This window comes from Hemitrygon akajei, chromosome 30 (assembly GCF_048418815.1).
Source record: "Hemitrygon akajei chromosome 30, sHemAka1.3, whole genome shotgun sequence".
In the NCBI taxonomy this organism is placed as follows: Eukaryota; Metazoa; Chordata; class Chondrichthyes; order Myliobatiformes; family Dasyatidae; genus Hemitrygon; species Hemitrygon akajei.
The window spans coordinates 23774291-23790910 of NC_133153.1; positions in this window are offsets into that span (position 1 = coordinate 23774291).

Genomic DNA, 16620 nt, shown 5'->3' on the forward strand with positions numbered 1-16620 from the left:
AAAAGGAGCGGTCATAGACACCAGAAATGAGTGGACCTGGAGTGGAGCTGGGAGTCAACAAAGCCCAGGGAAATCGATGGATAACCAGCGTGAGCGCCAACGTGTGCATTAGACTGTTTCATTAAAATGGGCCCTTTTCTTTTTGTTTTACTTTACTAACCCTTTGATCAAATTAAGAATTATAAAGCTAAATCATTTAATTGCATATGGTGTACTGTCTGTTACTTCATGGTACTGATTTGTAACAGGGTAACACATCATGCCGCATCCACACAAACAGGAAGTTTTGCACCTCAGATTTCACACGTTTGGCGAGGCCAGAGACTATCTCCCCTAGACTAACACTGCGGCCGAACCTCAGGGTTAAACACTGGTAAAATGAAATTGTTATGGAAACAGCAACGATGAATCCTTCTATACCTGAGTGCGATGGTATTCCTGAGTCTCCACGCGGGACTCGCATGACTGACAGTCGTGAAAACCGAGAGGAAGCGACTGACACGATGGAGAAGCCCTGAACACCATCAGAAACGGAGAACCTTCATTGCTGCCCAATGGTGTAACGGGCAGTAAGTGCTCTCTCATTCATAATTATACTCTATTCATCATACTGACCATTTCCTCTCTCTGCCACCAGCACATCAGCAACACTCTACCTGTAATATACGACAGTTGTAGATCATGACATACACCTAAATGGTGGGAGATACCCATTTCATAAATATGACTGTGCCAACTTCGTGTGAACGCTGTGGTCTGTGAACCCTGAGATCTGCAAATCCCTGTGCTGAATATCACGCTAATTTGGACATATATTGCCGTTCCACCATCATACTGATCTAAATCATGGAAAGTCCCTGCACAACAATATTATAGGAGCACCTTTGCTACAATAACCACGGCGATTCAAGAAAACGGCTTCAGTTATTTCTATTCCATCAGGAAAATTTGGTTGCTGTCATTGTCTTCCGCCCCCCCCCCCCCCAAAAGTGATTTATCAAAGAAAAATGCACTGAATTTAAAACGGATTATTTTTGGAAGGACAGCATAAACCATATACATGTGCACAAAACTGAAATAGGTCGGACCATGTTATCACTGGCCTAATGATTCCCAGGATGTGATATCACATACACTAAGTTGTGTATATCTGGAGTTTATGCACAAACCCCATTTCCAGAAAAGTTGGGATATTTTCCAAAATGCAATAAAAACAAAAATCTGTGATATGTTAATTCACGTGAACCTTTATTTAACTGACAAAAGTACAAAGTAAAGATTTTCAATAGTTTTACTGACCAACTTAATTGTATTTTGTAAATATACACAAATTTAGAATTTGATGGCTGCAACACACTCAACAAAAGTTGGGACAGAGGCATGTTTACCATTGTGTTACATCACCTTTCCTTTTAATAACACTTTTTAATCGTTTTGGAACTGAGGATAATAATTGTAGTAGATTTGCAATTGGAAATTTTGTCCATTCTTGCTTGATATAAGACTTCAGCTGTTCAACAGTCCGTGGTCTCCGTTGTCTGATTCTCCTCTTCATGATGCGCCATACATTTTCAATAGGAGATAGATCTGGACTGGCAGCAGGCCAGTCAAGCACACGCACTCTGTGTCTACAAAGCCACGCTGTTGTAGCCCGTGCAGAATGTGGTCTGGCTTTGTCCTGCTGAAATAAGCATGGACGTCCCGGGAAGAGATGTCGCCTTGATGGCAACATATGTCTCTCTAAAATCCTAATATACGCCTCAGAGTTAATGGTACCTTCACATACATGCAACTCACCCATGCTGTGGGCACTGATGCACCCCCATACAATCACAGATGCTGGCTTTAGCACCTTTCGCTGATAACAATCAGGATGGTCGTCTTCATCTTTGGCACGGAGAACTCGACGCCCGTTTTTTCCGAGAACTAGCTGAAATGTGGACTCATCTGACCACAGCACACGGTTCCACAGTCTTTCGGTCCATCTGAGATGAGCTCAGGCCCAGAGAACTCGCCGGCGTTTCTGCATAGAGTTGATGTATGGCTTCCTCCTTGCGTAATACAGTTTCAAGTTGCATTTCTGGATGCAGCAACGGACTGTGTTAAGTGACAATGGTTTTCCAAAGTACTCCGGAGCCCAGGTGGCTATAATTGTCACAGTAGCATGATGGTTTCTTAGGCAGTGCCGCCTGAGGGCTCGAAGATCACGCGCATTCAACAGTGGTTTCCGACCTTGCCCTTTACGCACTGAGATGTCTCTGAATTCTCTGAATCTTTTCACAATATTATGTACTGTAGATGTTGAAAGACCTAAATTCTCTGCAATCTTGCATTGGGAAATGTTCCTTTTGAACTGACTAACAATTCTCTCATGAATTTTGGCACAAAGGGGTGAGCCACGACCCATCCTTGCTTGCAAAGACTGAGCATTTGATGGACGCTACTTTTATACCCAGTCATGATACCTCACCTGCTACCAATTAGCCTGCTTAATGTGGAGTCTTCCAAACCGGTGTTACGTGAATATTCTGTGCACTTTTCAATCTTATTTTAACTCTGTCCCAACTTTTGTTGAGTGTGTTGCAGCCATCAAATTCTAAATTTGTGTATATTTACAAAATACAATTAAGTTGGTCAGTAAAACTATTGAAAATCTTTTCTTTGTACTTTTGTCAGTTAAATAAGGGTTCACGTGAATTAACATATTGTGGTGAACTACATATACCTGTCTGGATACGCCCCCCCCCCCCCCGCTGACTGCTCCTGTGGCTCCTCCCACAGACCCCGGTATAAAGGCGATTGGAGACACAGACCCTCCCTCAGTCTCCAGGATGTTGTGTGATGGTCACTTGCTGCTTGTGCTTTCTTCCAGCCAATAAAAGCCTACCTTAACCCACGTCTCAGAGTTATTGATGGTGCATCACATATCACAGATTTTTCTTTTTATTGCATTTTGGAAAATATTCCAACTTTTCTGGAAATGGGGTTTGTAGTGAAAATACTATAAATACTGTGAAGATACTGTATAAGGGGCTCCTTTATCTGTTGAGTAAACATTTCTGATTTTTGCTTTTCCTCAGTAAAGTGTCAGCAATTATTTTACTGAATCCCTTAAACATTAATGAACATAAACTAAGCTCGTCCTTAAACCATTAATGATTCCAAGCAATTGAAGAATCCAAGAAATATTTTCCTTTCTTATGCTGATGCCAAGCAAGCACATTTGTTAATTCAATGAAATCAAACCACAGGCCAAAGTGAATAATCTTAAGCACTTCTTATGATTGATGACTTGTTTCAGAGATAACTTACTTAGAGAGCAGGTACAGGATTATAAGTGGATATTTCTCAATGTAAACTCTACACCTTACTGGAAAGAGGTGTAACCAAAAATAACTATTGAAAGATTTCCCTGGACCTGAAAAAGACAACTTAATTCCTTCATTTCAAAATTGTGCTTTTTAATAAAAGTAATTTTATTTTGTCAAGGTTCTTTTCTTATCTTTCATCTTTAATCCAAGGTGTATGTTCCAGTCTTTATTTTGTACTACAATCAATTCTATACTATCAAGCTGTTTATATCCTTTTATGCTGTCTAAAAAAGTCATAGTTAGCATGGCATATCGTACAATTTCTATTGGAACATATTCCTCTTCTGCTAGTAGTTACTGCACTTACAAAGCGCCTTGATGTGATTGCACCACGAACACTGTGAAGAGATCTGTAAACTTATCAAATATAAACATTTGATGGAGCAATACCTTATCTCCCGCCTAGGGAGCCTCCCACCTGCCGGCATGAACATTCAACTCACAGACCTCCATTGATACCCCTGCCCCCCACCCCTTACCCCATCCCTATCTATAATTTTAGTCTGGTTCTCTTTCTCTCTCTTTTCTCCCCCCTCACTATTATCTTCCCCCCCAGCCCTACCTTTCTTTCTCTTTTATTTCCCATAATTCTCCACCTTCCCTCCAGCCTATCACTTCCCAGCTCTCTACCTCATCCCTCCCCCCACTTCTTATCCCCCCCTCGACCATCCCATGTTACTTCACTCCTGATGAAGGGTTTCGGCCCAAAAAGTCGTCACTACCTCCTCCCATAGATGCTGTCTGGCCTGCTGAGTTCTGCCAGCATTTTGTGTTTTTCAAATATAAACATAGTTGTGAGAGAGGGATTGCAAGGAAGGTTTACTAGATTGATTCCTATGATGGGGGACATTGCTGTACACAGATTGTGTTTAAAAAATGATGGCACAGTGGAAGAACTATCTGAACTGTGGAACTGGAGTCACTGCATTCTTGATGAACACTGAAGCCAGCTAGGCATTGAAGGCTACAGATTTACTACTGGAAGATGGGAATGTTACCAACAAGTTGTCTACAGGTGACATAGACAAGGTAGGCTGCTGGCCTACTTCCATGTTCTGTGACTCTAAAGGAGATGCTGCCTCACACTAGTTTTCTGACATCTACTGATGTCTGTGAGGAATTTGCACGCTCTCACTCTGACCACGTGGGTTTCTCCAGATGCTTTGGTTTGCTCCTGTAACGGTGCTCCAGTTGGTAGCATGATTGCTGACTGTAAACATCCCTGAGTGTGTTTGTGACCGAGAGAATCTGATGGTCGGCATAGATTTGCTGACCGGCCTGTTTCCGTGCCCTCTGACCCTATGACTCTAGACAGGAGGTGATGTCATTGAGAGCCACTGATGGATGCAAGGATGATGTTTCCCCAGGCCGCGGCTGGAGAGTCAAAATTAAAGATTAGTGATTTGAGGTAGAGAAAATGTCTTTTGTCCCCAGTCTCAAAAGGCGAACACCTTATTTTGGGACTGAAGGGGAAAAAAAATCTCTCCGGAGTTTAGTGAATCTAAGGGGACTACAGAAGGGTAGTTGCTGAATTTTAATCCAGATATGGTACAGCAGTACAGTGGTTAGAGTAACACTATTAGAGCGCCAACTCTCGGAGTTCATTTCCTGGCTCTGGATGTAAGGAGTCTGTATGTTTCCCTGTAACCGTGTGTGTTTCTTCTGGGTGCTCCAGCTTCCTCTAAGGACATACTAGTAAGGGTTGGTAAGTTGTGGGCACGCTATATTGCTGAAAGCATAGCAACACTTCTCAGCTGCCCCCTCCCAGCATATCCACAAACTCCTGCTGGTCATTGACACAAAACAACACTCTATATTTTGATGTACATGCGGCAAATAAAGCTAATTTTTATCTTTTTTGTATTAAATGGACTTTTAGAATTTATGAGTAATAAGGGAATAGAATTGACATTGAGGAAAGAGATCTACCAGATTATTGAACGGTGAAGCAGGGCTGACGAGCTGAATCACCTACTCCGGTTCCGGTTCCGGTTCCATAATGTTCCCAGAGCTGATGCTTTCCTACTTCAATACTTGTGCACTGTAGCACAGAAATACACAATGTACTGTGGTCAGGTCCCAGACTAGGTCAGGCTCAGTGAGCCCGCTTTGATTCATATCTGACCTAGCCCGGCCCGATGACCCCTCACGCAATCATCAGGGGCTTTTGGAAATAGTTGAAAAGTCCTCTCGTAACCTGTGCTGCTAAAAGACCTTTAGGGGTCTGGGGCAGGGTCTGTTGTTCAGCTACCTGAGGTCAAACCGCTTCTCTGATCAGGCTGCTCCACTCTGCTACGGTAAAGCCTCCAATCTGCACGGCAGTGAAAGGTAAGTGATGGTGTGAGGTCTGGGCCAGCTCAGGTATGAGCCAACCTGGAATTTTATTTTTGGTGAAAGAAGTCTTTGACAGTAATTTGTCGGTGGTAATAGAAGAAGCAAGATTAGCAGATTCATTGGGCAGTATTGTTCACATTTCTTACTCCATCAAAACTACCAGTCTCAATTCCTAATTAACTATAAACTTAACATATGACTGGTGGTTTATAGTTCACAGAACAGAACAGCACAGGCCCTTCAGCCCACAATGTTGTGCCAAACCAGCTAAAAAGCAAATCAGAAACACCCAAACACTATTCCCTCCTTCTTAAACAATGTCCACATCCTTTCATCTTCTTCACAGTCACGTGCCTGTTGAAACATCTCTTAAAAGCCTCCAATGCATTTGCCTCTACCAGCATAGCAGGCAGTGCATTACAGGCATCCACCACTCTCTGAGTAAAAACACTTACCCCTCACATCCCTTTGAAACTAGCCCCTCTCACCTTCACATTATGCCCTCTGCTATTAGACATTTCAGCCCTGGGAAGCAGATAGTCCCTGTCTACTCTGTCTATGCCTCTCATAATCTTATAAACCTCTATCAGATCTCCCCTCAGCCTCCACCACCCCAGAGAAATCACTCAAGTTTATCCAGCCTCTCATGATACCAAATGCCCTCTAAACCAGGCAACATCCCCTTCCATAGTCTCAACATCCTTCCTATAGTGGGGTGACCAAAACTGCAAGCAGTACTCCAGATGTGGCCTAAACAGAGTTTTTTTTTAACTTTTTTTATTAGTTTTTCAAAACAGTTTACAAATTAAAAACCCCAAATCCCAATGAGGAGCATTAATACAGCGCAAAATTAAGCATACAATAACAATATGCTACAAAGGAAGAGAATTTAACAAAAAAGCACCTAAATTAAAGATAAGTAAGCTTAGTGTCCTCCCCAAGCCCCACAACACAAGATAAAAAACAACAACAACTCCAGACCGACCACAACACAATATAAAGAGTATAGGTCAGGACAGTCAAACTCCCAGACTGTGAATACACTTAGCAACAGAGGATAATAATGCCTACTACCAGAAAAAAAAAGGGAGCTGAAAGCAAGGGACCGAAAAGAAGGAAAAAAAGCCCTAGTCAAGAGGAAGGTTATGAAAGTACTCGATAAAAGGTCCCCAGACCTTATGGAACTTTAGATCCGAATTAAGAACTGAATAATGAATTTTTTCGAGGTCCAAGCAGGCCATAATGTCGTTAAGCCATTGCGCATGAGTGGGCGGGGCAACATCTCTCCATCTAAGGAGGATCAAGCGTCTCGCCAGGAGAGAGGCAAAGGATAGTATTCGGCATTTGGTCGGACCCAGACATAAATCTGTCTCGCCCCAAAAACCGAACAGAGCAATTAAGGGGTTTGGTTCTAGGTGCTGATTCAGAATACCCGATAATGTAGTGAAGACATCTTTCCAGAATTTCTCCAAGCTAGGACAGAGCCAGTACATATGGATGAGAGAGGCCACGCCCCTCCTGCATTTATCACAGAGCGGGCTAATGGTAAACAGAGTTTTATAAAGTTGCAACATAACCTCCTGGCTTTTGATCTCAATGCCTCAACTAATAAAAGCAAGCATTCCATGAGACTTCTTGAGCACATTATCAACCTGTGTAGCCACTTTCAAGGAGCTATGAACTTGGATCCCAAGATCTTTCTACTCAGCAGCATTGCTGAGGATCTTACCCTTAACAGTGTACTGTCTCCTTGCATTTATCCTTTCAAAGTGCAACTCCTCACATTTATCTGAGTTAAGCTCCATCTGCCATTTCTCTGCCCGTATCTGCAATTGATCTTATCATAAGAACATACATAAGAAATAGGAGCAGGAGTAGGCCATCCAGCCCACCGAGCCTGCCCCACCATTTAATAAGATCATGGCTGATCTGTCCGTAAACTCAGCTCCATCTGTCTGCCTTTTCCCCATAACCCTTAATTCCCCTACTATGTAAAAATCTATCTAACTGTATCTTAAATATGTTTAGTGAAGAAGCCTCAACTGCTTCCCTGGGCAGAGAATTTCACAGATTTACCACTCCCTGGGAAAAACAGTTTCTCTTCATCTCTGTCCTAAATCTTCTCCCCTGAATCTTGAGGCAATGTCCCCTACCAATGGAAACAACTTTCCTACTTCTATTTTATCTATCCCTTTCAAATTGCGCTGTATTCTTTGCCAGTCTTCTGCACTATCCGCAACTCCACCAATCAAGTATGTATATGTCACCATATGCTACCCCGAGATTCATTTTCTTGCAGGCATTCACAATAGAACAAAGAAATACAATCGAATCTATGAAAAACTGCAAACTTAATGGATATTAGAAGGATATCACAGTCTTCAAAGACCGACAAACAAGCAGTGTGCAAATACAAAAAAAAGATAAATAAAAAACTAAATAAATAATATTGAGAACATGAGTTACAGAGGCTTGAAAGTGAGTCTATACGTTATGGAATCAGTTCAGTGTTGAGATGACTGGCTATTCACATTGGTTCAGGAGCCCAATTGTTGAAGGGAGCTGTGGTTACAGTGTAATGTAAAAATGATCTTTATTCATTGATTAAGAAGGGTGGGAGGCAGCAGAAAGGAAACTATAGACCAGTTAGCCTGACATCAGTGGTTGGGAAATTGTTAGAATCGATTGTTAGGGATGAGATTACATGGAGGCACATGACAAGATAGACCAAAGCCATCATGGTTTCCTGAAAGGGAAATCCTGCCTGACTAACCTACTGCAATTTTTTGAGAAAATTACAAGCAGGGTAGACAAAGGAGATGCAGTAGACATGGTGTATTTGGATTTTCAGAAGGCCTTTGACAAGGTGCCGCACATGAGTCTGCTTAGCAAGATAAGAGCCCATGGAATTACAGGGAAGTTACTAGCATGGGTGGAGCATTGGCTGATCGGCAGAGAACAGAGAGTGGGAATAAAGGGATCCTATGCTGGCTGACTGCTGGTTACCAGTGGAGTTCCACAGGGGTTGGTGTTGGGACTGCTGTTTTTTACGATGTATGTCAATGATTTGGACTATGGGATTAATGGATTTGTGGCTAAATTTGCCAATGATACAAAGATAGGTGGAGGAGCGGGTAGTACTGTGGAAACAGAGAGCCTGCAGAGAGACTTAGATAGTTTAGGGGAATGGGCAAAGAAGTGACAAATGAAATACAATGCTGGAAAGTGTATGGTCATGCATTCAGGAGGAAGAAATAAATGGGCAGGCTATTATTTAGATGGGGAGAGAATTCAAAATGCAGAGATGCAAAGGAACTTTGAAGTCTTTGTACAGGATACCCTAAAAGTTAACCTCCAGGTTGAGTCAGTGATGAAGAAGGCAAATGCAATGTTGGCATTCATTTCTAGAGGTATAGAATATAAGAGCAGGGATGTGATGTTGTGGCTCTATAAGGCACTTGTGAGACCACACTTGGAGTATTGTGTGCAGTTTTGGGCTCCTTACTTTAGACATGATATACTGACATTGGAGAGGGTTCAGAGAAGATTCACAAGAATGATTCCAGGAATGAAAGGGTTACCATGTAAGGAACATCTGACAGCTCTTGGGCTGTATTCCCTAGAGTTCAGGAGAATGAGGGGGAATTTCATAGACACATTCTGAATGTTAAAAGACCTGAACAGATTAGATGTGACAACGTTGTTTCCCATGGTAGGGGATTCTAGGACAAGAGGGCACGACTTCAGGATTGAAGGAAGTCTATTTAGAATAAAGATGCAGAGAAATTACTTTGGAAAATCTGTGGAATTTGTTGCCACGAGCGGCTGTGGAGGCCAAGTCTTTGGGTGCACTTAAGGCAGAGATAGATAGGTTCTTGATTAGCCAGGGCATCAAAAAGTGTGAGGAGAAGGCAAGGAAGTGGAGATGACTGGAAGAATTGGATTAGGCCATGACTGAATGGCAGAGCAGACTCGATAGGCCGAATGGCCTACTTCTGCTCCTGTATCTTATGATACCAGTTTATGCAAGTAGATACAAGTTTTTTAGATCTAATATTACTGATTTGTTTGCACACTAATGTTATTGCAATTCATTATGATGCACTCAGTTAAGCACTTTACTACAGTTCAATAATTATCCATCCCATTGACTCCAATTCACTCTGCACCATACTAAATTCAGCCCAACATTTCCACCACATTTATTAGTAAAGGTGAAGCTTCCCAGTCATTGCCGGTTGATATAGATTTGCCTTCACACTAAAGAATAAAAGACAGGCGTGGCCTGTGAGTCTTTTGTATGTTGGATATCACAATGAAAACCTGCAGGCATAAAGGTTTCTCCTGACTGCAGATTGGAAATACAGTAGGTGGTGTACAATGCAGTTATTTCCCACCGCATGTTGTATTCTACTGCTCTCAATATTAGATAGTTAATACAAAGTATCATGGTCGTGTGGCTCATACCAGGTATGCCAGAAACTCTAACGTTCAATAAACTACTACAAAGACATTTCTCAAGAAAATATTGTGAACAGGCAACCAACTGATATCAAATCTGAAACCTGCTTTGAAGGGAAGTATTGAAGAGTGCTTGGAAGCATCTGATAAATCAACATTGCCCAGCTAAGTAATTCATAAGGGCTTGCATGGGATCAAGAGACAGAGAAGCAGTTTCAGCGACAGGTTACTGTCGATGCAATGCTCCTCAGACAGGATGAAGAGGTCAATACTCCCCAATGCCATTAGGCTTTACAATTCAACTGCCAGGACTTAAGAACTTTTTTTTTTAAAGCTATTATTAATGCCTTTGAGTTAGTGATTTAGATGCATATCATATTATTACTGAGTTAAGTATTGTATGTAATGAGTTTTTGCTACAACAAGTGTATGGGACATTGGAAAAATGTTGAATTTCCCCATGGGGATGAATAAAGTATCTATCTATCTATCTATCTATCTATCTATCTATCTCCATCTGGATGGATCTGTGGGTCGGGGAATGAATTTCTGAGATCCTTTGGTGAACCATGTTACAAAATGTCCTTCAATGTGGAATTGCCGGAATGCTGATAGGGCTCCATACCAACCAATTAACCATGAAGATTACTGGTGCTGCCTCTTCTCAGGTTAAGTACACACTGGTAAATAAAAGTGCACATTGAGCCTGTGACTTACAGTAAAACCCGAAGTGGAGAACAGCTGGCTGCAGCCCAGTGGTGTAGCTGGTAGAGCTGTTGTCTCTCAGTCCTGAACCTGCGTGCGACCTGTGTGGCATTAACATTTTCTCCCTGTGACGGCATGGTTTCCTCTTGGGACCGCAGTTTCCTCCTGCATCCTATGTTGGAAGGTTAATTGGCCACTGTAATTTGCCACTCGTGTGTGGGTGAGCTGTCAAATCTGAGGGGAGCTGAGGAGAATGTAGGACCAGATAATGTAGGGAAGGTGGAAATGGGTGGTTGGTGCTTGGCATGGGCTCAATGGGCCGGAGGTGTTATCACTGCAGTGTCTCTGTTGCAGTCTCATTAGTAGTAGACCTAATTTCAGAATAAACTGGCATTTCATCATATCAGGGTAAGAATACCATGCAAAGCACCATACTAGAGATACACATCAACTCATCATGTCCTCCTCAAATATCCTTTACCCATCTATTCCAATGCCAGCACAATAGTCTGGCGTTGGAGAGGATCCAGAGGAGGTTCATGAGAATGATTCCAGGAACAAAAAGATGAACGTGTGAGGAGTGTTTGATGCTTCTGGGTCTGTACTCGCTGGAGTTTAAAAGAATGGAGGGGGGGAGAATCTCATTGAAACCTATCACATATTGAAAGGCCCAAATAAAGTGGATATGGAGAAGATGCTTTCTATAGTGGGGGAGTCTAGGACTAGAGAGCATAGCCTCAGAATAGAGCAGGGGTCCCCAACTTTTTTAATGTCATGGACACCTACCATTAACCAAGGGATCCCTGAATCACAAGTTGGTAACCCCTGGAAGAGAGGGACGTCCCTTTAGAATGGAGATGAAGAGGAATTGGTTTTGCCAGAGATGGTGAATCTGTGGAATTCATTGTTACAGACGGCTGTGGAGGCCAGGGCACTGGGTATATTTAAAATGGAGGGTTGATTAGTTCTTGATTAGTAAGAGTATCAAAGATTAAAAGCAGAAGGCAGGAGAATGAGGTGAGAGGGATAACAAATCAGTCATGATGGTTGAGCAGACTCAATGGAATGGCCTTATTCTGCTCCTACAATATGTCTTACAGCTTTATGGTCTTACGGTAATCTTATTTATGGGCACTTGATCCATTATTTTCAATGCCTTGTAATTCATGTGCTCTTCCAAATACTTCATAAATATGAGAGTACCTGCCTCCACTCCATTAGTCAATATGTTCCAAATCCCAACCATCCTCAGGGTAGAACATTTTCAGATACCTTCAACATCTCAGGATGGCTGACTCACAACCGAGCAACAATACTTATGGCATTCAGATGGTGCATTAACTTCGTAAGTAGTTTTTAGTGAGGCTTTAAAGGGGAAGAGGGAGGCTTAGAATATCAAAGGGGTTCAGCAAGTAAATGAGGGGTCTATATAGGGAATAGGTGTGAGCAGGTGTTCAAGAAGATTGGAATTACATGAGCAGACAGTTGTCACTTTGGACAAAGTAATAAAGGAGAGAGGGTTTATACATGATTTAAGAAATATATCATTTAAGGCATTATGTTCATTAACTAGGTGTACAAAGCCGGAGGAAGTAGAAGGTGTGTTGCATTGTGAATTAGACCAACGGCAGAGGTTTGATGTGCTGTTACATTTGGCAGCAGATGAGCAGGTTAGTGGAGAGACCGGTGGGGTAGTTGGTTCTGGAGGGGATAAAGGCATTATCTGGACCTACCGTGCCAGGCAGGTAGAATCAATGATGAAAGTAGTTGATTGAAATGCAGTGAGGATCAATTGGGGTTCATGTAAGATTACTGGAAATAAGATCTCGATGGGCCAAAGGACCTGTTTCCTTGCAGCTTGTCTCCAATGACATTTCAAATATGACGATTTTGGTCTCCACCACCAATACAAGCAGTGAATTCTAAAATACATCCATTTCTGGGAGAAAACTATTCTGTTCTAATCTTCCCTTTAACCCTTCTACCAATTAAGTTAAACCTAGTTATTGGCCTTTTCAAAGGGTCTTTGCTCCTCTCTCTATCAAAGAGTTTATATACATATATATGTCTCCATTTCCATTTTTTTCAAAGAAAATAGTTCCAATCAAGTCAATATTTCCTTAGAACTAGAATTCCTCTGTCATTGTAAACCCTCTATCAGTAGCATTTTTTTCTGTAACAGGGTGAACAAAAACATACAGATGAGTCCAGCTTTAGCTTTACTTGTGTTTTATACGCAACGTAAGCTCATACTATTTTGCAGACGTGATAGTGACATGCAAAGATTTTCCAAAACAGCAGCAGTACATATGAAACAGATGTTTTTTTTGAATTGCGTAATATACAATGAGTTTAATGTTCAAAAAGCCAAAGGTGTTGGCAATAAAATGACGTCAAATGAATAATGAGGCCACTTGGGCCATTAAATCTGACCTCGTTGTAACCTCAACTCCAGACATTCCGGTCTACCTGTAGTACCTTGTTTATCCCAAATTTCTGTTCTTCAGAAGCTCCTCTTTCACCGCTGTTTGGGAAAGAGAGTTCCAAAGTGTGATGGCTTTGTGAGTAAGTCTTTCCACACCTGCCCTTTCTCTGCAATTTAAAGTTTTCCCAATGATTTAAGAAAGGTCACGTGGGCTAGAATATTCACACTTCTCCTTGCTCCAGAGGTGCTGCCTGACCTGCTGACTATTTCCAGCATTATCTACTTTTATTCTCACCTCACACAACATGTCACTCCAATCTCGTGGGTTAAGTAAAGATGCACAAACAAAATAAGGTTGCTAATGACAAATTGCTCAGACAAAAATCATGTCAGCAGTACACTAGTCCAAATGCTGTAGTATGGACAGATAATTTTGAGAGCCTTATTTTATGTTTTATCATGATAACGAATAAAACATGTATCATTATCATGATAATTGGGCAGCACAGTAGCGTAGTGGTTAGCACAAAGCTCTACAGTACCAACAACCTGGGTTCAATTCCCACCCCTACCTGAAAGGTGTTTGTAAGTTTTCCCCGTGAATGCATTGGTTTCCTCCCACAGTCCAATGACATACTGGTTGGTCAGTTAATTGGTCAATGTAAATTGCCCTGTGATTAGACCAGAATTAAATCAGTGGTTACCAGCCGGTGCAGCCCGAAGGGCCAGAAGGGCTTATTCTGCACTGTATCTCAATGAATAAATAAAATATACAGAAGAGACAGTGCTCTATCGAAACATAATGTTAAGCAGTGAATCTTAAGCAGTCTTTGAACTCCTTAGTGCTGTCTAAGTAAATTGTTCTTCTACTATTTTAATTTGAATTTAAATAAAGTCTATCTAGTCCTCAACCTCCAGTGCCTCGTAGCTACAGCAAACTTGAGCTGATGAGCATATAAATAGATACTTGATAAAAGATCAAACAGGCGGGTATGCATGTCAATCGCAGTAAATTCACTCCCCTGATGTTCAAATGAATACCATGTCAATTAGTTATTTTTAAAAGCCAGATAAATATTTGAACAGGATTGGCATGTGAAGCATGAGAAGAGATTGAGTGCTGCCTGCAACATAATATGATGTAGCAATGATTGGGAAGTTACCAGCATTGTTAGGGCTACCCATTTATTGTGATTGCCGCCCTTGGACCAAGGCCAGAAAACAAGCAACTTACAGGGAGAGCAAATTCAATGCAACAAAGCAGAGAGAAATCTGATTGAAAATCCTCAATTGACTCCACAGCTATAGCTTTGCTCCATTCCCATCCTAAGATCACAATCCTTTTCCCATTCCCCTTAAAGAATTCCATTTTAAGGCCAGTAGGGAGGTTGAGGAAAAACTGGAAGTGTAATTTCTGGGAAACATTACTTGTTTAGTTAAATAAATGTCTCCTTTGTTTTAATATAATATTTATACAACAATTTAAGTCATTTGAGGTATACGAAATTATGAGGGGATAGATGGGATAAGTGCAAGCAGGCTTTTTCCACTGAGGTTGGGTGAGATTGCAAATAGAGGTCATGAGTTATGAGTGAAAGGAGCAATGTTTAAGCAGATACTTCTTCACTCAGAGGGTAGTGAGAGTGTGGAATGAGCTGCCAGCACAAGTGGTGCATGTGAGCTCGATTTCAACATCTAAGCGTAGTTTGGATGGGAGAGGAATGGAGTGCTATGGTCTGGATGAAGGTCAATGGGACTAGGCAGCTTAAATGGTTTGGCACACATTAGATGGACCGAAGGGCCTGTTGCTGCGCTGTACTCTTCTATGACTCATTCATTGGGCCCAGGACCTGCAGTTCACATTCCATTTTGTTGTCTATTTCCCCAAGTATTTTTTATTGCTTCCAGGCTGCCTTGTGATATCAACCTTGGCTCTAATCGATGTCTCGGCTATTAGGTTGTGGTTTCAACTCTGCCCCAGAGACTTTTAATATGTGCACTCCCCTTCTTCCCTACCAAAAATATACAGTTTAATATTTGCACTTGGAAAATTGGTATATTATTGACACATATACTGAGGTAGAGTGAAAAGCTTGTCTTGCACACCATCCATACAACCACTTCATTACATCAATGCATTGAGATAGTACAAGGGACGACAATAACAGAGTGCAGAATAAAGTGTTACAGTTAAAGAGAAAGTGCAGCGCAGCCAGTCAGTAAGGGGCAAGACCATAATAAGGTCAAGAGTGCAGCTTACCGTACGAGGGGATTGTTCCATGTTCTTATAACGGAAGGGTAGAAGCTGTCCTTGAGCCTGGTGGCACATGCTTTCAGACTTCTGGATCTTCTGCCTGATGGAAGAGGGAGAAACAAGAATGTCTGCAGTGGCTGGGTGCACTGATTATTCTGGCTACTTTAACAAGGCAGCGAGAAGTGCAGACAGTGTCCACGGAGGGGAGGCTGGTTCCTGTGATGTGCTGAGTTGTGTCCACAACTCTCTGCAGTTCCTGGTAGTCACAGGTAGAGCCATTGCCAGACCAACCATAGAACATAGAAATCTACAGCACATAACAGGCCCTTTGGCCGACAATGTTGTAGGTTTACCCTAGAAACTGCCTAGAATTTCCCTACTGCAGCTCCATGTACCTATCTCTTAAAAGACCCTGTTGTATCCACCTCCACCACAGTCACCGGCGGCCCATTCCAAGTACCCACCACTCTCTGTGCGATAAACTTACCGCTTGCACCACCTCTGTACCAGCTCCAAGCACCTTAAAACTATGACCCGGGAGAAAAACCTCTGACTATCCACACGATCGATGCCTCTCTTCATCTTAAACACCTCTATCAGGTCACCTCTCATCCTCTGTTGCTCCAATTAGAAAAGGTCAAGTTCACTCAACCTACTTTCATAAGGGACGCTCTCCAATCCAGGTGACATCTTTGTAAATCTCCTCTGCACTCTCTCTATAGTATCCACATCCTTCCTGTAGTGAGGTGACCGGAACTGAACACAGTACTCCAAGTGGGGTCTGACCAAGGTCTTATAATTCAAATAGTGTGTTACCATGTTCACTGTACAAGACATAAACTCCACTTACAAGATTTACATTATGTCCAATGGCCTGACATTTACTTTCCTTTGACAAACTTTCTATCAGTATCAAGTGCAAGTGGCTTTCACACACCTTTCGGCCACTCAGCGTGCAGTGGAAGGAGGAGCCATACTGTGGTCTTCTCCATTTCCATCGAGGCAGCCTATATGGTTTCAGTGTGTCCCCCAGCACATGGTGCAGGACCACGGACTGTGACGACCTCCAG